Genomic DNA, 20,781 nt, shown 5'->3' on the forward strand with positions numbered 1-20,781 from the left:
CTTTGGGCCCCACGAGGACGCCCCGGTCGCGACAGGCCTGGAGCTGAAGGCTCTCCCTGAGCGCGTCATGGCCGGTGTCCGTCCTGCTGCGGGGGAAGACTGCAGCGCCAAGGGCACAGTGACCTCCTGGGCCAGGTTGGGCAGCGGGAGGTCGAGGTCCATGGCTCTCACTCCCGACGGGACTTTCTGTCTCAGTCGAACCCTGTGGCTGAGGAGGATGAGGGTCCGACACCACAGGCCTTGGGCCCTGGAAGCCCTGGAGTGGAGCCCAGAGCGGAGCCCAGAGCGGTGTACTCCTTGGCCGGTGTAATCCAGGTCAGAGGGGTCTCAGGGTCTGGGGTGGGTGGGCCTCACTGAGTGACAGGTGTCCTTGTGGAGGGAAATGGGACTCGCTGGCAGAGAGATGGTCATATGACTTGGGCGCAGAGATGGATGGGAGGATGGGGCTCCCAGCCCAGGAACCTAGGACAGCTGGCTCCACCCGAAGCTGGGAGAGGTTTTCTCTGCAGCCCCAGGAGGACCAGCCTTGCCCTCTCCCTGATCCCAGGGGTGAGAGTCTCTCAGGCAGCATGAAGAGCTCCGGTCCCTGCCCACCCGCCCGGGCACTGTCTCCTGTGCCCTGACCTGTGGCCCTGGGTTTATATCTGTCCAGAGGGCCTGAGGACCAGGGCGCAGGGCTGTGCGAGGGAAACTCAAGAGCAGGAGTGACAAAGCTCTCCTTCAATCGGTTCCCACCGCCTGCAGGACTGCGTACACTCAGCACCCTCACTACCCCCACCCAAGTCTCTACAGCGTCTCCCTCTGTCTTACACCCTGGAGCCCATGCCTCTTTGTCATTCAGTGGTTTCTCCGTTGCTAATTGGGAAGAGAGAGTCAGTCACCCCCTTTCACAGGAACCAAATGAAGTGAATCGATTTATTCCCACGGAGTGCTGACAAGGGCTCTGGCACAGAGGCTCAGTGAATAAATACCAGCGGCCTCCACAGGCACTCAGGGCAGATGGTGGACAGGAAGTTCTGTTTCTCTGCTCCTGGTGAAAGGCCTGGTCGCAAACATAGGACAGTTCAAGCATGACAGAGGCTGACAGGTGTGCTACAGGGCAAGTGCTAGGGACAGGGTGCTGGTGTGCACACATGTGTGCATGAGAGAGAGAGAGGGAGGGAGAGAGAGAGAGTCTGTGTGTGTGTGTTTGCAGGACATGCAGTGTTTCCTAGGCTGTCATCCTAGAACTAGCTTAGGGAAAATGCATGAATCTATTTTAATGAAAAGGTAAGTGCAAATGTCCAAGCTCCTTCTGTGCCAGCTCACACTCAAATGGAGAGTGAGCGCCTGTTCGCCACACTGCCTCCTTCATTGACTCCTTCCTGGGTTTTCATCTTTGCCCATCTGGTAGGGGGAAGGTCAGCATAGAGAGACCCTGTGAGAAGGGAAGGGATACGGGGGGACCCTAGGCTGCAAGGTCACCCAACCCTCTTCTTCAGCTCCCTTGGCCAGCCACCCAGCCACACCCAGCTGTTTTCCTCCCTGAGCCTGGGGAGAACATTCGGGCAGACCCTGGGAGCCGCCCAGTCTCTTCTCCCATCCATGTGACCATGGTCCTGCAGCCCCTCCTGCGGGTCCTCTTCGGTGCAGCCACTGGCAGAGGGCTCACTCTCACCCTCGCAGTCCCCTGCCGTTCTGCCCACCCTACCAGGCAGTGGCCCTTGCCTAGCTGAAGCAGCCTGTGCTGCTGGTGAGAGCCCATGGGTGTGTCCAGGGGCTTCAGAGGCCACGTGATAAATACAGACACAGCTAACAATTAACTTATGTGAACTTGGGATTAAATAAATTATATTAAAAGCAAAGGTGGTAACCCTGACCGGTGTCGCTCAGGTGGTTGGGCATTGATTGTCCTGAGCTCCCAAAGGTCACCGGTTCCATTCCCAGTCAGGTTTCATGCCCAGGTTGCATGTTCAGTCCATGGTAGGGGTGTGGATGCAGACAGCTGGTCAATGTCTCTCTCTTTCTCTCCCTATCCCTCTTTCTAAAAGCAATAAAAGCATAATAAGAACAAAAGATTATAAATACTCAAAACTTGCCCCTTGGCCTAGCTGGCGAGGCTCAGTGGTTGAGCGGCAACCAATATAACAGGAGGTCACGGTTCAATTCCCTGTCAAGGGCACATGCCTGGATTGCAGGCTTGATCCGCATTGGGGGTGTACAGGAGGCAGACAATTTAGGATTTTCTCATCATTGATGTTTCTCTCCTCTCATTCTCTCTCTCTCTCTCTCTCTCTCTCTCTCTCTCTCTCTCTCTCTCTCTCTCTTCCTTTCTCAAATCAATAAAAATAGATTTTTAAAAAACAAACAAACCCCCAAACTGGCTACTTGGAATTGTTTCCCTGTTACCCATACTCTTGGGGTTATTCAGACCTATAGTACCTGCGTGGAGGTGATATTATAGGGCAGGGTGGACCATACATCTATTCCCATGTCTGTGGTCGGGATACCATGCCAGCAGCCTGAAATCACCTCTGCTAAAATATTTACACCCTAGGAATTGGCCAGTGTTACCAAATCAGGACTTGATTTGTTTTCTTATGTGCGTCTTGTCTCTAGACTTGAGAAAGTGATGAAGAAAATGTTAATAGTGAAGATTAAACCTAAAAGTGTGCCCTGGGTGAATATTATGACATGTAAATTGTCTCTCTGGTTTTTAAAAAGACCTCTGTAGGCCTTGCAGTGCCAACACATTATAAGAATTGTGGGACTGGGCTGGCATTCAGAAAAGCACTGCCTGACTGAGTAGTCACTCACATCATGAACAAAAGAGTGAGGATCTCATAGGCACCTCCAGTTTGTCCGACTTACTAACATAACAGCAAGCATCACCCAACATTCTCATTAGAATGACACTCATCCGTCATTGAGGGCAAGCATAAGGTGGCTATAAATTCACCTGTTTTCCAAAAAATCAAGAAGAGCTTTCCAAGAGATCAATGGGCTGTGTATCTACATCTTTATATAATCGTGTGTGTGTGTTTATGTGTGTGTGTCTCTGTGTGTGTCTGTGTTTGTGTATGTGTGTGTGGACATATAAACACACTCCCTCCTCATCCTCTGGTTGGTTGATAAACATGTGGCTGGATGCTTCTTTCCTTAGGTGTGTCTGACCTTTTCCCATTTTCTCACTTTCCTGCTCTCCCCAGGGGGAGCCCCTCTGGTGCCACAGGTGACCCCGCCCTCTCTGCAGGCAGACCTCAGCCCTGAGTGGTCACGTGGATGTTTACCACCCCCCAGAGCACACAGCTCCCAGCCAGTGCAGAGAGGTGGGGCCCTGGAGCTCAGGAGGGCCTGGTTTGGGTGCTCCCTCAGCAACAGGATCCCGTGGCACCACCCCGGGGGGACCACCCCCTGGGTTGGGTGGTGTGTGAGTGAGAAGTCAGAGTTGGGAGCAACTGGGGGAGTGAAGGATAGGACAGGGGGAAGGGAGGGCGATGCCCAGCATGGTCTGGGGGAAGGGGACAGAGGGGATGAGAGGAGGAGCACAGAGGCTTTGGTGGGGGAGGAGCGTGAACGGTGTGCTGAGCATTGTGGGGTGGAGGTGACTTTGGGACCTCCAAGCTGGGAACAGATCTGGGGGTTCCCAGGAGAGGCCTGGGCTAGTGGTGCTGGGAGCCTTCTGGGAAGATGGCAGTGAAAGCTGTGGGTACGACCAGCTTGTCTGGGGCTGGAGGGGGGTGAGAGCGGGTGGGGTGCACCCCGCGGTGAGTCACATGGAACACATAGTCCGCAGAAGTATGGGTGTAGCTGGTGTGGAGGTTGAGGGAGGGAGGTTCACAAAGGTAGGTCAGCGGGGTGGATGCCAGAGGTGCCAGGGGGCTGAGAAGATGTGGGAGGCAGGCAGACCAGTTGGCCAGGCCCTGCCAAGACCCAGGGACAGGGGTGTCGGGGGGACCTGGGATGAGAACAGTCAGCTAAGAGGGGTGGGCACATTCCAGATCCGTTCCAGACCCAGGTTCAGGGGAGCGATCACCTGTTGGAAGTGGAGAGAGGAGGGGTCCAGCCCGCACCCCAGGTTTTGGCTTCTGTGATTGACAGCTGGTGGCCTTGGATAAGCAGGGAGCCCAGAGGAGTCAGGGACAGTGGAGAAGCCTGCAGCCCAGGCAGGGGGTCTAAGGCAGCGACCTCAGGCCTGAAGCTCAGGAGCGGTCAGTGCTGGGGAGCAGGTGGCTCAGCCCTGCAGAGGGGCAGGGAGGGGGCTGCCTCCATGGTAGAACCCGGGAGGGAGCATACAGGGAGCTCCAGTGAGTGCTTGTGAGAAGGATGAGGGGGGACCCAGGGACCGGCCAGTGTGCACCCTGAAGAGCTGTCCCAGAGGGGAGAGAATCAGGGGACAGAGGCTGAGAGCTCCCAGGGGTGACCGGTCAGGTTCAGACCGTGCAACAGCCAATGGCGGAGGGGAGGCGGCCTGCAGGGGTCCACATGCTCAGTTTGGCTCCCATCTTTGGGGAGGGCAGCTCGCAGAGGGGGCGGCTCCCCCAGGGGCAGGGCCTTGGAAAGAAGGGGACAGGAGGCCACAGGAAGCACCTTACAGAATAGGCTGGTGAGGGAGGAGGGACACGCAGGCAGCAGCTGGACGGGCCGCCATGAGGTCAGGTCAGGGAGTATCTTCACCTGCCGTCCTCCTCCCTCCTCGTCCTCTTCCTAGCTGAGTGGCCTTTGAAAACCCAAGGATCATTTTAAGCTGAGCTCCTGCTGTGATAGAAATCCCAAATCAAAATGGGATTCCACTTAGAGGGACTTAAAATACACCAAGGCCTGGGAAGAGTGGCTGCCTGGGAAACAGGAAACCTGGCTTCCCCTTCTCTGGCCTCCTGGCCGAGGGAGGTCTGCATTCCAGGGGTCCAGGACCCGGGGGCGGACGCGGGGAGCCCGGAGCCCGGGCATCGCTGCCAGTGATGAGCGGTGAGGAAATCCAGGACTCAATTCTACTCCAACTCATTTTATTACAAACCCATCCTTGTGTTCCAAAATCAATGGCTAATCAGTACAGGTCACAGCACTCGGAGATAGAACACATTTGAACACCCAGTTCTTTGCCAGCACATTAAGGCCAAAGGAAAACCTCTTTATAGAGCCCTGGTCCCCAGGCCAAGCCCATCCCAGGAGAGCACCTTAGGAAACCGGAAACCATGTGTCAGGAAACCGGCCATATACACACTAGAGGTGTGACTCCCAAAGAGAAAGATTGATGCCAACTGATGTCAATATAGGCTGTCCCCCAAAAAGGTAAAAAGAGGTAGGGCTGCTGATGGAAAATGAGTCCCCATTGGATGTAAATACAGGCTGTCCCCCAAAAAGGTAAAGAGAGGTTGGGCTGCTGATGGACAATGAGTCCCCATTGAATGTAAATACAGGCTGTCCCCCAAAAAGGTAAAGAGAGGTAGGGCTGCTGATGGACAATGAGTCCCCATTGAATGTAAATACAGTCTGTCCCCAAAACAGGTACAAAGAGCTCAGACAACTGATGGAAAATTCTCTCCATTGAATGTACATGTAGTATCCCCCCAAAATGTAGACACATTAACAGCTGATAACGCACTTAATTTTCACTTCTTTTCAGTTTGAACAGATTTGAAGACATCAGTGAAGACGGTAAGATTTGAACGAAGAGCATGTCAACACAAGACTTTTTATGGGGACACAGAAAAGATAAAGTTGAGGGGACCCAACACCCAGCAGTCCAGGAATCGAGGGCAGCTATTGAGAGAGATGCGTACAGACACCGAACCGAAGGAACGATTCTTGATGTGTGCGGCTCCGTGGCTGTGTCAGTTCTGGTCCAGGCGCTGCTGCTGCTGAAGCAATGGAACCGCAAACACCGAGAATCGCTGTGTTTGGTGTTTCTGCGCATCCTCTGTCCACAGCGGCCCTGGATGCCTGGACTGGGGCCCGTTCGGGACCAGACACTTCATCCTGGATGTGTCCCCATCACCAAGTCCAGAGGACACATCTTCTGGGTTCCAAGCTGAGTCTGGCTTCACCCATTACGTCAAATCCGCTCACCCTGAAAGGAGGGAAAATTGAGTTCTCAGCTGTTAAAGTGCGTGTACATTTGGTGGACAGCCAGCCTGTGGAACATCCATTTGGGGGACACCTCAAAACACATATATTTCATGAGTGCCTACACGGGTATGGAATGTAGTAAATTGGGTTTCTATCCCGGGGAGTGACTCAGAAACAAAGACTCAAAGTGTCATCCTCGATGGTGGACACCGGGGGCTACAGCCGCGTTAGCGACCAGGCTGCACCCGCCTCTCGCACACGCTCCCCTCTGCACACTGTGGCCTCTGCTGGGAGGGGGCGGGCAGGGCTTCTCTGCGCCAGGCGGGGCAGAACCCATGATGGTAGAACAGTGAACCCGGGGGCAGGTCCGGGGCCCAGGAGCCAGCTGGAGAGAGGCACAGGCTGAGGCCACCTGCCTGGACGGCCCCGGGCTCAGGAGTGTGGGGCCCAGGCCTGGCTCAGCAACGCTCTGGGGTAACAGTGAGCCCGACTCCAAGGTCCTCCCAGGGCTGCGAGGTCTTGGTCGTCTGGCTGGTCTGGGCTTCCCCGTTCCAAAGTCGCTCCCGGCCCCTCAGTCCGATGGGAGAGGGGGCCCTGGTGGTCAGAAGGGGCATCAGGAGTTTGAAGGCTCAGGGGCTGCGGGTCCAAAAGACCAGTCGCCCATGGCCACGCTCATCGTCTGAGCTCCACCTGCTGGTCCCACGCAGCTGTGGCGACACCCGCCTGCTCTCTGAGTTGTTTCCATGACTGAAGTTCTCAGGGGCCCATTGGCGTGGGAGCCACGTCCGGTGACTTGCGTGGGCTCTTGGCAGGGAGCCCCTCCCTGTGGTCCTGCCCTGGACCCGTCGGGCTGTGAGAAGCTGACACTGCAGGACAGGGGCCACGGTGGCCACTTGCCCTGAACATCCGGGGCTGAGGCCGCGTCCTGGCAGCCGGGGCTGCAGTCACTGTGTGGTGCTGGGGCTGGAGCTGCTGCGGCCGCCACCTCCCCTGGCCATGGCGGGGCCGTGGCGGAGGCTGCAGGGGAGCCAGCCTCTCCTCCTTTGGGGGAGCCAGTGAGAAGCGCCTCCTGTCCAGTGGTTGGCACTGGGGACCCTGGCGGTGAAGGAGCTGGGGCAGAGGGTGTGGCTGGCTGTTTCTGCCCCTCGAGTCCTCAGAACCCCTGCCTTCAGGTGACTCCTGTTTGCCGGCCTGTGGCCTGCGGTCCCAAGCAGCTGGGCTGAGGCTAGGCTGACTGCCCTATTTAGGGACAGGCACCAGCGGGCAGCTGTGTGGGAGGTGGGGGGGCAAGGGGGGAATGGGGTGGCCTGGCTCTGCCCAGAGAAAGGCTCTGGGGAGGCAGGGCTGGCTCAGGGCGCACTGGGTGGGCCTCAGGCTCAGCAGGTCTCAAGTTGGGCTTCGCATACCGCCCAGCCTTCAGCAGCTTCCCCAGGAGAGGCTGACAGTCCTCCTGCGGGCACAGAGCTGGAGGGCATCCTCCCTTTGCTACTGGCAGGTGCGCCTGCCTGGCCCCCGGTGGTCAGGAGATGAAGGTGTTTCTGAGCAGGTACCTTGGCAGGTCATCGGGCACCTGGGAGTGTCCTACAGAGAAGAGAGGAAGGAAGGAGAGGACGGATTGAGGGCAGGAGGGTTCTCAGAGAGCCCTCCCCTCCCAGGGCCGCCCCTCACAGGCCACATGGCCAGGACCAAAGCTTCCGCTCCTGCTCAGCCTGTTCACAGCCTAGCGTCACCCCAGCTCCCGCAGCACCTTTGGTCAGTACGCCAGGCCTGGGTGCTGGGTCAGCAGAGGCATCTGATTGGTCAAGGCTGCCTCCGTGGAGGGCCACTCCCTTCAGTATCGGGTCCCCAGGGCCTGGGGCAGAGAAGGACAGTGAGAAATGGGGCTGCAACACCCCATGCCAAGGGGGGGCGACCACACCGAGGCCCAGCAGCAGAGGCAGCGGGGCCCATGGAGCCCAGGGACAGAGGTGGGGCTGCGCCTCACGGGCTGTGGTCTGATTGGGAGGCCCTGGCCGCAGGCCTGAGTGGAGGCCTTCACTCTACCCATCGCTCACAGGGCGGGCTCTGAGCAGCTGGGAGAACTTGGGGGACCAACTCACGAGGCTGCACCAAATGTTGGCACAAGGCCAAAACATAACTCCTGGGCACACCTGCCGTGAGACACTGTGTCCTCAGATCCCTGATTTCAAAGCACCCTGACCCGAGTCTGCCTAGGACCACTCCACACCTGTGGTCAGGGCCCTCACGGTCCAGGAGGGCACCCTTAGGATTTGAGAACCAAGTTGGTTACCACCCGAACAACCCTCTGTTTAAGAAGTCCTCCTCTCTGCATGGTGACTTTGACTGCACCATGAGTTTACCTGGTATTTTGTGCTTTCTGCAATCTCTGAATTTTCTACCATGAACGTATACTCTTGTCAAAGCTAAACAGAATCCCAATTAAAAAAAAAAACATGAGGGCAAAACCCCGAAAAGACCTGCAACTACCTCATCGTGGGACAGGCGATGGGCTCTCCAATCCCAGTGGCACAGGTGTGTGGAGGAGCTCCGGGAGCAGGAGGACAGGCTGTTTGCACAGCATAGGCTCCAGGCAGCCCTGGGGCTGTGGGCCCGGAGCCACACCCACTGTGGGGATTGCGGGCCCCTCCTCACTCTCCCAGGACCTGCCCCCCTACCCCTCAGCCACTCAATGTCACACCCACCATGAAGTCTGAAGCACCCAAATCTTACCGCTTGACATCAGGCCTCCACTGCGTGGCGACACCTGGAGGAGCAGAGGGGCGCACACAGCCAAGCCAGAGAGACCTCGGGTTTCCAACTGTGCCCACAGAGACAGGCCGAGGGAGGACCAGGCCGTGCCAGCCCAGGAGCTACAGCCGGTGCAAGAGGCCAAGTAGGGGACACATCAAGCCACTAAGTCAGGGCGATGGTGACTCCTGCTTTGGCGTGGCCTTGTTGTCATGGCGACTGAGGTTTCCATTAGGTTCAGGATTTTTCTGCTTCCAAGCGAACTGGTTTTCTTTGGGCTTTTGTTGTTGTCGTTGTTGTTGGAGTTTTTTTGTTCTTTTAAAAGAAACTTAAAAATTTTTCAGAAATAAAGGGTATATGTTCAAGACAGGGATAAAGGGAAAGGATTATAAATCTTCGTGGTCGGAAAAAAGGGAGAGGCAAGTTAGGGAGGAGAGGGTGGGTGCATTAAATGCAGCTTTTCATGACGTTAGACCAAGTTGGTTACCACCCGAACAACCCTCTGGCCACTGGAGGCTTGTCTTTGACCGCAACATGCTTCTTTCTGTTCCAAAAGGCACTCTTGCGTTGTTCCGTCGCTAAATTGTCATCCCGGATAACCAAGGGAGGAAGGATCAAAACACAGAAAACAGCAAGTAAATGAACTGAATAATGGACAAATGACGCTACATTCACCAAATGTACTTGGGAAGTCAGAATCCAGTCCAGCCCGGGAGAGACGGCAACATTCCCCCCAGCACAACCAGCATCAGGGCCCGGTGGACCCTTTCTGCTCGGACTCCAGTCAAGTGTTGGAGTGGCAGCTGGAGCCAGGGCTCCACGTAGCACGAGAGGAGCATTCTGTACTGCTCAAGGAGTGGATGTCTTAGACTGCTTTTCCATTTCCATGGGTTACATTATTAAGCAAGGGTGTTTATTGATGTAGGGGGCAGCTTTCCTTACTCATCCGCTTTTTTGTCCAATGTGTTTTTATTGATTTTCAGAGAGGGGGAGGGAGAGGGAGATAGAAACATCCATGATGAGAAAGATGGATCGGCTGTCTTCTGCACGCCCATACTAGTGTGCCCTGACCGGGAATCAGAAGGTGATCTCCTGGTTCATGGGACGATGCTCACCCAACTGAGCCACACCAGCTGCGCTTACTCATCCATTTTAATGACAGGCTCCCTGGCATCCTGTCTCACACACAACTAACTCCTGCTCCCCTCCAAACACTTAGTGGCATGCTTCTGGCCTGCTGCAGGCAGTGAAACAGTCCACCTGGACACCTCAGTCATAATACTTCTTTTTAAATACTCCTCACGGGAGGATTTTTTTCCATTGGTCTTTAGAGAGAGAGTGGATGGGAGGACGTAGGTGAAGGGAGGGAGAGAGCAAGAGAGGGAAACATCGATGGGAGAGAGATACATCCACTGGTTGCCTCTCTCACAAACCCCAACCGCGGCCAGGATCAACCCTGCAACCGAGGTATGTGCGCTTGACTGGAAATCTAAGTTGCGCCCCTTCGGTCCTTCGATGCTCTAACCACTGAGACAAGCAGGCAGGCTCACTAAGAATTCTGGTACCTCTCGTAGCCTCTGATGGCAGGATGACTTTGCACATAATGAAAATACCTACCTCTATCTGATACCAAAACACCCTCAAACGCAAGCATTCTTCCAGTGTAGATCGCGCCGCACCCTCTCCTCTTGGTTTAGCCCTCACAGCCTTTAAGCTCTAGTCTTATGAGAGCAGACAATTGGTCTAGTGACTTCCTCAACACGTCAATCCATGAACAGAAGGGATTTCTCCAGTCCTGATGGAGGATTCAAGTGCACAGCTGCACCTCTGCTATTTCTCCCCCCCGCAGCGCCACCTGCTGACACAGCTCACACCACAGAGAAGGGACCCACTCCTCAGTGCTGGGGCCCCAAGTTGGTTGAGCATCTTCAGGGACCACAGCAGCTTGAAGGGCAGGCAGTGCTCACAGCGGTTAAGAGCTCGGGCCCCGGAACCTGTCAGACGCGGGTTCGGGTCCCAGCTCCAACACTGACTCTCTGGGCCAGTGCTGACCCTGGTCAAGCATTCCTGAGCTCCCCTCCCAGCTCTGAATGGGGGACAGGAATGGCGCCGACCTCCCACGGCAGCTAGAACTCAAGGAGACGGACAAAGTGGGTCAACTACCGAAAGGCTGTTGAGCCCAGAAAGCCCCCTCGCACGGCTGCCGTTACTAACTGCAGCCCCTGACCTGCTCACTCAGGGATCCAAACCACAGTGGGGATCTGTCAAGCAGTTTTTTCTCAGAAGGTTTTGCTGACTCAATTGGGCTGATTATAGCTCATTCATCAACTTAGCCAATCACACAAGTGGACGTGATACATGTCCAAAAGTGTGAGGAGCCAGTAGGAAAACCCCAGGCCACAGAACCCTCTGGAGAAAACCAATGCTAACAAGGCAGTAAGCTTCATGATCATTTACCTGCACGTGAGCGTTTCCCCGACTTCACCTCCTGTGAGACCGGGAACGCAAGCAGCAGCCCCCAGACAGTGTGTCCGCGTGCGCACACTTCATTTCTGCATCTCGAGTGACACAGCAGGACTTGCAGTGGTGACTGCCACCCGGAATGGCTGCTGCACCCGTCACAGCCACAGGGCGCCTTGTCACGGCCCCGGGTCCTGTCAGGTCCTGTCCCCCCAGCCCCTGGGAGCCCACGAGTCTCGGGCCTGGCCCCGTCTTCAGAAAGTCCTAGTGTCCTTCATCAAATTGTTAACTTTCTCAGGGGGCATGTTTGGCAGGTTTATCGGCAAATAATCAATAAAATGATATTTCAAAGTGAATGTGAAAACTAAACCACCTTTCAGTCAATGGCTTTGTTTAATTGGTTCTAAGAGGAACCCCCCCACCCCCCCTCAACCTTCCATCTCTGAAATCAGGGTGCAGCTTGGAGCATCCCTCCCAGTCACTGTCGGCTGGTGGCGATTCTGACAAAACCCTCACTGCCACCACCGGATCACTTTCTTTCTATGAGCACAAAATCGGGCCGCTGACAGCTGACAGCCTCTTAGATCCCAGGAAACACAGGCAGCACATGCAGCTACAAATCCACTGTGGACCCAATGGCTCACTCCCATCACCGCCCTCAATGAGCAGGTCCAGCGCCCCCTGGTGGGAGGACTCAGGGCCAGGTCAGGTGGGAGAAGAGAACCACCCCTGCTTTTCAGAGCAACAGCAAGAGCAGAGCCCGAGCCTGGCTGAAGGCCTCGCAGATGTCCACGACGGGTTACATGGGGGCTCCCCCGACAGAAATGGCTAATCTGAGGCCTGGCAGAGACAAGGAGCCCCAAACACATCCTCTCCTGAGCGTGTCTCCGCGGTAACTGTCTGGAGATCCGCTCTGGATATCCGAGCACCCACCACAGTGTACGTGATGGGGAGGCTCCTCATGCTGAAGGAACTAAATGGATCTGGATGAAACTGCCTCCACAGTGACGTGGGCTTACATGTTCTACTTGGGTGTTCACACACTTGAGGGGGCAGACGAGGGTGTGCGGAGCCCCCTTCAGGCTCCAAGCACACGTGTGCGCACCCAGCTCGCATCTCGTCGGTTCTGCCCTGACCTTGAGGAAGGCCTGAGATCCTCCCCTTCACTGCCCTCTTGCAGCCAGGCCAGCCCCTCCTACCTTTTGGTGGGGGCCGACTGCGGGCGTCGCCCTTCTCCTCCCAGTGTGAGCATGATGGGGTGGCCTCCAGGGGCCCAGGACGGCCATCTGCGGGTGACTTGGCTTGTCTTCGTGAGCGGCCTCTCTGGCGTTGGAACAATTTGAGGAAGGCTCTGGCTTGACTCCAGCGCTTTTTCCTATTAGGAGTAGAGGGTTAGGACACTGCCAACCCCCACTGCCCCTCCAGCCGGGGAAGCGGCCCTTCCCTTGGGGTTCAGCACCAGGTTCCCCACGAATCTGCATCGCCAGCACCAGGATCATCCCATGTGGCCTCAGGGCGTGGGGCACCATTGGCAGTTCATTCGCACAGACCCAGGGACGGGAGAAGCGTTCCTTGTGGCAGAAACCCGCACTAGCCTCTCGGGAAACAGAACCTCACATGCAGCCTCCACTCTGCGTCACCGGGAGGCACCGGGAGAGGTGCTGTGCTCACCTAGGTGTGCTGGCAATTGTGCATCCCAGGGCCATGTCAGGGAGAGTCAGGGCCTCCTCATTTCCCGCTGGAGCTCCCAATAGGTGAGACAGGGGGGCAGACTTAGCCCCTTCCGGGCACAGAGGAATCTGGGTGAGGGGGGAACAGGGTGGGCCCAGTGGGCCATGTGGATGAAAAAGAGTGGACACTGGCTGGTGTTCCCCAGGGGTTAGAGCAGTGGCCCAAGCACTGAAGGGTCAAGGGTTTGATTCTGGGTCAAGGGATTGTACCTGGGTTGCAGTTTTATCCCTGGGTCCACTGGGGGCGTGTGCTGGATGGCAGCCAATCAATGTGTCTCTCATATTGATGTCTTCTCATTGATGTCTCTCTCTCTTCCCCCCAACCCTTTGTTCCCCTCTACTCTCTCCAAAAATCAATGAAAAAAAAATCCTCAGGTGAGGATTGAGCAAAATTAAAATAGCCCTAGCCGGTTGGGCTCAGTGGGTAGAGCATCACTCTATGGACTGAAGGGTTCTGGGCTCCATTCTGGTCAAGGGCACATACCCGGGTTACAGACTCAATTCCCGGTGGGGGGTGTGCTGGTAGCAGCCAATTAATGATTCTCTTTCATCACTGATGTTTCTCCCTCTCACCCTCAGCCTTCTTCTCTGAATTCAGTTAAAATATACTAATATATATACATATACATATATATATATATATACCTGTATATATGTATATATATATATATATATATATAGTAAAATAAAAACGAATCAATGAAAACAGTGAACTTAAAGGGTCCTACAGTGCAGCTAACCGGAAATGGAGGCATTCTAATGTCACAAGAAGAACCGCAGATGGTTCTAATCCTGGCTCTGCCACAGAGCGACACTGTGCTGACTCAACTCGAGTACTTTCCTCATCGAGGCCTCAATGTCCCTGCCAACACAAGGGACAGGAGGAGGGTGGGAAATTATGTGGTTTTGTGATGTCAACAGAGAGCCCTTGCAGGATTCATGGTGATTTGCCCTCAAGGCTGGGCTGGGGCAGGACAATCTGAAGGCCCAGCTCCTGGGGCTCAGGCCCGGACGCAGGGGAAGGCCTGCTGGACGGAAGCCCGCAGCCTCGGGGACCGAGCCGCCCACCACCGGGGCTGCTGCTCTGCAGAAGGGAACGTGTTTGAGAACCACCCTGGCGTCCAGAGACTCCAGAGGAATGTAGGGAAGACCAAGAGGTTCCTGTGACTGAAGACCATGGGTGCTGGCCCAGGTGTCCGGCCCACGCTTCCTTCCCAAAACAGAAACATGGCTTTCTAGGTCCTGAAACCTGGAGACACAGCCTGATAGTCCTGCTTCAGTGGCTCTAATCCAGACGCTCTGCCCCTTCAACCGGACATGGCAGCTGGCATTCGCCACCCTCAGAGGATAACCCCGAGGAAGGCCTGAGAGAAACTCTCAGTTCTTTCAGAGCTGGGAGGGAGGTGCGCACAGGGGACCTGCCCTAGAGGGGAAGGTGCGGGCCCCACACACTGGGCACTGCTCCACATGGCTTTCCCCACTCGTGAAAGAGCAGCTTCCTGTTCTGAGTTGAAGTTCCTGCTGCTGAAATCAACTCACTTCCTAGGAGCAGGACACTGAGCCTCCTTTGGAGCCCCAATTCTGTCCTCTTCCGCCTCTCCTGTAGGCATCGTCTGCCGGGTGTCGCTGGAAACAGAGGAGAAAGAAAGAACAGTCTGGTTTTATATAAAACGTGTCAATGGACTCATCGGCCCTAGCTGGGACCTGGCCCAGAAGGGCCGGCATTTTCCGGGGACTCGAACATCACGGTGCTCATGACCGTCAAGCTCGCCGAGGGGGGAAGATGGGGAGGGGAGCTTGTGGCGTGGGTCCGGGAACCCTAACACGTGAGGAGACCTGCTGTAGCACCAAGGAGCAGGCTGGACCACATCTCAGGAGAGCAAGCCCCGAACCATGTGCAACTCAGGATGGCAAACCCATGGGCCTTGACGGCAGAGACCCTGGTTTCCTTGCTTGAACATGAGTCAACTGGATCGAGGCAGCAGCTCAGGCTCCTTTGGCCATGAGGCTGCCGAGGTCCCACCTAAGACGCGGGCTTTTCTGAGACTTCACCGTGAAGTGAGCAGCTGTGAAAAGCAATGACTCGCAAACCGCTGGGCCCAGGACCACCGACCCTGACCTGCTCCCAGCGGCCTTGGCTCGGCATCTGTTCTTCTAGTCTGTGTTCCTCTCTTCCCTCAGCCGTGCTGCTGGGCCTTATGCTAGAGCGCTTTCCTGTCTGGCTCTGACCGACCCAAACCACTAGGCGCACAAATTCACACAAGACAGGCCCCCAACCCGCCCTGGGCTGGGAAGACTCCACTCGGAGGAGCTCAGGAAGCCTGCCCACTCCCAGGCCTCCTTCACACACTGTCTAATGCAAAACCTTCATCAGATCATCCCCCTGGGTACCAGGCCCCGATGCTTCTAGTTGGCACCTACCCAACCTTAGCTGGTCATTGGGACCCACTGCGCTGTAGAGAGCCAACTCAGGCCACGGTCATTTCCACCCCAAACTACAGTGTGGCTTTCCCTGTAAACCATCCTGGGTAGGTGGCGAGCCAGCTGTAGACGAGCAGAAGAACCCGGGAGAAAAGTGAAGCAGCACCGTGACCCCACGGGGCTGGGTCAGTGCCCCTGTGGCCACTGTGACCGTGTCCCTCTGTCCCTCCTGGCCAGCCCCTCCCCATCACAAGGAAGGACAGTCCCACAGCTCAGCACTGAGGGGTGAAGAGCACCCTGGGCCCACCAGATGCATCTCGGGTCACTTGACTTCCAACCCCAAGGTTTCCAGCACCAAGCCTCTTCCTCCTGCCTCCTCTCTGGCAGCTCCCTCGGCCCTTAGACCAGCCTCCCGTAAACACTCACTCCCAGGGAATCTGACTCCTTAGCAAGGCATGGAGGCCTTCCCCATCTGAGTGCCCCCTGCTCCAGCCTTCCCTCCTGCCACTGCCTGCACCTTCCCTGCACCCCGACCACCCGTGCTCCACCTTCACGTCCCCCCAACTCCCGCCCCCCCGGCTATCCCTGTCCCCATCCGGGTCAGCTGCCGAACCCCAACTCCCACACCACGCTTCCATCTCTGCCTCCTTGGAGCTCCTCAATATCTGTCTGCTGGGCACACAGCTCTGCTCACACGCCATCACCCCTGCCTGTGTGTGGCCACCAGGTCACTGGTTCTGTGCCCCTCGCAGGGCCCCCTGCCACAGCCAGGTCCGTGTCACGTCAGCAGAGGGAGGACAACCCTCTCTCCAGCCCCTCAAGCGGAAATCAGACAGAGAACGGGCTCAACCCGCGACCTGGATGGCTTCCCTAGGTACCTCTCTTTGCCTCTGTCATCATTTTTAAACTGAGCTTAATTCCAAAAGCAGATTAAGAAGCGGCTGGCAGTGGGCCATGTCGTTGAAGCCAGCAAAATCCAACCACCGCTCCTTGCAGAATTCTAGAGCCATTCCGGGGAGAGGAGAGCAGGCTGCACTGGGAAGATGGTCTGTTCCCTTGCCCTGGGGACACCAGTTCGCCGGCGGGCTCTCTGCCCAGAACGTGGAGGCCTGGGCGTGGAGCTGGAAGCCCGCAGCCCTGTGCGGACAGGTGTCGGTCACCCCTCCCCCTTACACGTTCTCAGTGCAGTGCTGGTCCCATGCGTCCAGGAGGCTCTGGTTCAGCTCTTTCAAGGTGTCTATCTCCTTCCTCAGGCGACACTTCTCCTCTTGCCAGTCCTTCTCCGCAAGGGTGAGCGACTGAAACACAGATCAACAATGTCCTCAACACCACGGGCCCCTGTGACTCCACTGCTGGGAAACTGCTCCCAAAAGGAGAAAAGGGCCACGTGCATGAACATGGCCATTTCGGCATGAGCTTCACCAGTCGCAAGGACCAACACAGCCAATGACATGGGGATGGCCGAGTGCACCGGCCAGTCGCGCAGCCCTGCCCACGTGTGGCCACTGAGCACTGAAAACACAGCCAGTCTGAGCAGAGAGGCGCCATCAGTGCAAAATGTACAAGAGGCTCTGAGGACTTGACAGCCATTTTTAAAAGGAATGTAAAGTATCTCATTAGGAAGCAGCCCAAAGGGTGTGGCTCAGGTGGTGGAGTGGCCCCCCATGCACCAGGAGTTCACAAAAGAGATGCCTGGTCAAGGAACACGCCCAGGATGAGGGGTTGATCCCCAGTAGGGGGCGTGCAGGAGGCAGCCCATCAGAGGTTCTCTCTCCTCATTGAAGTTCCCATCCCTCTCTCCCTCTCCCTTCCTCTCTCTGACATCAGAAAAATAAATGCCGGGCTGGATAGGAATTCGGGGCTGAGGTTGCTCAACTCTCCACCCAGAACATCATCGGGCTGGAGTGGCGGGAAAGCCCAAGCTTTGGCTTCAAACAAACTGAGTTCAGACCCAACCTCAGAGGATGAGGATGGGCGCCAGCTCACAAAAGCATTGTGAGAATTCAGTGAGATGACACGGGGAGCACAGAGCAAAGAGCTCAGCCGCGAGGACAGAATGAAAACAGCACTTAGCTGCTTCCATGCACGGCCCCCACCCACCCAGCCCTGCGAAAAGGAAAGGTCAGGCCCTAACCAGTTTAGCACAGTGGAGAGAGCACCGGACTGCGAACTAAAGGTCCCAGGTTCGAATCCGGTCAAGGACACATGCCCAAGTTGTGGGCTGGCACCCCGCGGGGGTGGTGCAGGAGGCAGCGGAACCACGATTCTCTGTCCTCATAGATGTTTCCATCTCTCTCTCCCTCTCCCTTGTTCTCTCAGATCAAGAAAAATAGCTTTAAAAAATACAAAAGCAGAGGTTGGTGAGAGGTCTTTTCTAACACATCCCCTCCAGCCAAGGTGCTTGTCCCCGTTAAATGCCTCTGGCTTCCTCTCGGCCTCTGGGTGACATTCCCACACAGTCTTTGGGCACAGATGCCAATGAGGACCCACTCGGACCTGGCTGAGCCCCAGGCTGTCAGTCCCGGGCTCAGGCCCGGTCCTGAGGCCCACCAGCCCCCGGCCTCACCTCACACTGCATGCTCAGCTTGTAGAGCAAGATTTCCTTGGGCAGTTGCTCCGCCTTCAGGTCTTGGTACTCGGGCTGCCAGATGGCCTGCCAGATCCGCATCTTCCGCTGCACCTGCTCCAGGGTGGCCTGCAGCTCCTGGCAGTGGGAGCGTAGCTCCTCCTGCTCTGCCTGAAGCAGCTCAGTCCAGGAAGTGAGCCTGCGGGTGGAGAGCCACATGGCCCAGGGCTCAGGAGCACTCCCAGCCTCTGTCCCATGTACACCTCAATCACACCCCCATCCTCTCTGGGCCTCAGGTTTCCCCTGTGGAAATGAGGGCTGAGCACATTCAGAGGTTCTTAAACTGTGTCCGTTGGGGTTCTATGCGGCCACCCCGGCTGCCACACTCTGGGCTGGGACACAGGACAGGCAGGCTCAGACACAATTCAACAGAGCAGCGTGTGAAGAATCCTTCCCATGGAAGGCTTTGCATGTCTGCCTCCTTGGAAAAAGGGTTCTTCGACTGAAACACTTTTGAAAAACTTGGAATCAGATCATCTTTGCTCTGAAACTCTGCCTTTGCCCAGCTCTTCTCCCCAATTCCAAGTCCCTTTCTGATCCCAACTCCTGACACAAATAAGAGATTCTGGAGCATTATGTAAAGCCACTGACATCATCGTCATCATTATCATCGGCATAATTACCCGACTGGCTTTCCAGGAGTAAGGGTTCTACCTGAAATCTCAACGATCAGAGGCTCATGGACTCCATGTGAACACAGATGGGCCCTGTGAGGCCCACACAGTCTCCGTGATTTAATTTAAAGTAATTAGTTATTCAATATTTCTAAAAATGTTCCGTTTCACATCAACATTCAGCGACCGAGATTCTGGGAGGGTGGGGAGAAAGCATCAAGCAAAGGCCCTGGCAGGGGCAGCTCAGCAGTGATAGCATCAGCCTGTGTCCGGAATGGTCACGGGTTGGATTCCCAGTGGCATGTCCCTGGGCTGTGGGATTGCTCCCTGGCATAGAGGGGTGTGTGCTGTAGGCATCCAATAGATGTGTCTCTCCCATCGCTTTTTCTCTCTCCCTCCCTCCGTCCCAGCCCTCCCTCCCTCTCTCTCAGAAGGGCAATGGAAAAAGTATCCTGGGATGAGGATTAAATAATAAGAAGAATAAAAAAGTAGAAACAAAAGGATGGCCTGGCAGCCCAGGTCCGCCCCGCAGCTGACCGCCTTCAGAGGGTGTGTATTCTCCACGAGGGCCTGCCCTGCCACTGACACTCCCTCCCCACCTGCTGGACCTGCCTGGCCCTGCAGGCACCTGACTTTGTAGCCCCAAACATATTAAAACAAGGCTGTGCGAAGGAAGGCTTCACGTGGTCAGGCCACTGGGCTGAGACAAGACCTGGATTTGAGTCCTGACTGGGCCACTACACTCAGGACTGGCCCGAACAAGTTATTGAATCTCTCTGAGCCTCTTTCCTCATCTGTTTGAAAAGAAGGATAAAAACGCAGTCAATTCTCAGGATTCGCGGTATAATGTCCTAGGGAGCCCCCGCGAGCACTGAGCAGTGTAGACTGCAACTGTCCCCACCAGTTCCTGTGAGTCTCTGGCCACATTTCTGTCAACCAATCAAGACATAAGGACGCTTTGTGCCATATGCTCACTGGGACAGCCAACAGCACCAGACCTCGGGCCGGAACGACCCTCATGTGCCACTCGGATATTTTCCCTGAGGCCCAGCGCAGCGTGCACTTGGGACACTAGACAGCACTGCAGCACTCCATCTGGGGGCCGTTTCAAACAGCGAAATCGCCACCAAAAAGCAAGAGAAGAGGACTCCATGGCACTCCATGGACCACAGAAGGGACGCTCGTGTGGAGTGTGAGAGCTGAAACAGGCAGGAGTCAGAGGCCTTGTTCAACCGCAGCTGCAAATGTGCACATCAGGCGATTCCAGGATCTCGCCCTATGGACAGGCCCCTGACAGGCCATGGGGACCGATGGGGGGTGACAAGTGAATCTCAACGAGGAGGTGAGTTCGCCAACAGGGAACGCGGGAATGACGGGGAGCAAGCATATGTCCTTCTGGAATGGCTGGTGAGAGAGGATGAAGATGGCCGTGCCCGACACAGTCATCCCCATCATCCATGTGGGAGGGGCGGTCACCCACACCTGGACGATGCTCCATCCCAGCCACCAGCTGGAGGCCCTTCCCTCCTGACCATCAGCTGTGACCGTGACAGCGCAGGTGAAAGGGCACCATGACTAGGGGACTCCCCTGAGCTGAGTGCAGCGGGAGCTGAGGGAGCTGGTGTGACTGAAGGCGGAGATGCTGCTGCAGGGGCGGGCGGGTACCTGTCGTTCTCCTGCCGCAGCCTCTCCTCCTCTCCGTGGTTCTCTCTGGCGGCGGCCAGGGCCTTGGCCTCCTGCTCCTGCTTCAGGGCCTCCTGGGCTTCGGGCACCTGCTTGTCCTGCTGCCCTGGCTCCTCCAGCTCCCTCTCCTCGGCCCCCTGTTGGTTCTGGGGGCCCAGACTGGAAGAATCCTTCTGCCCAGAGAGAATCGGTGAGGATGCCTCACTGGGTGCAGGCACCGGGGAGCAACAGACCCCGTATCCCTGCACCCCCACACGCACTGAGGGGCCAAGAGCAGGGCAAGTGCAGACCCCAGAAGAGCAGGGACCCTCAGGGCAGGCAGCACCCGCCGTGCTGAGTGCCGTTCCCCCAGCACCGAAGGAACTGCGCTGGCCGGGCCCACATGGTGCTATGGGAGCCCTGCGCCCTCTCCACACTCGGGACCTTTAGGGGCACAGGATGCCCGCTCTCT

Source organism: Myotis nattereri, assembly GCF_964212035.1.
Source record: "Myotis nattereri genome assembly, chromosome: 10".
Taxonomy (NCBI): Eukaryota; Metazoa; Chordata; class Mammalia; order Chiroptera; family Vespertilionidae; genus Myotis; species Myotis nattereri.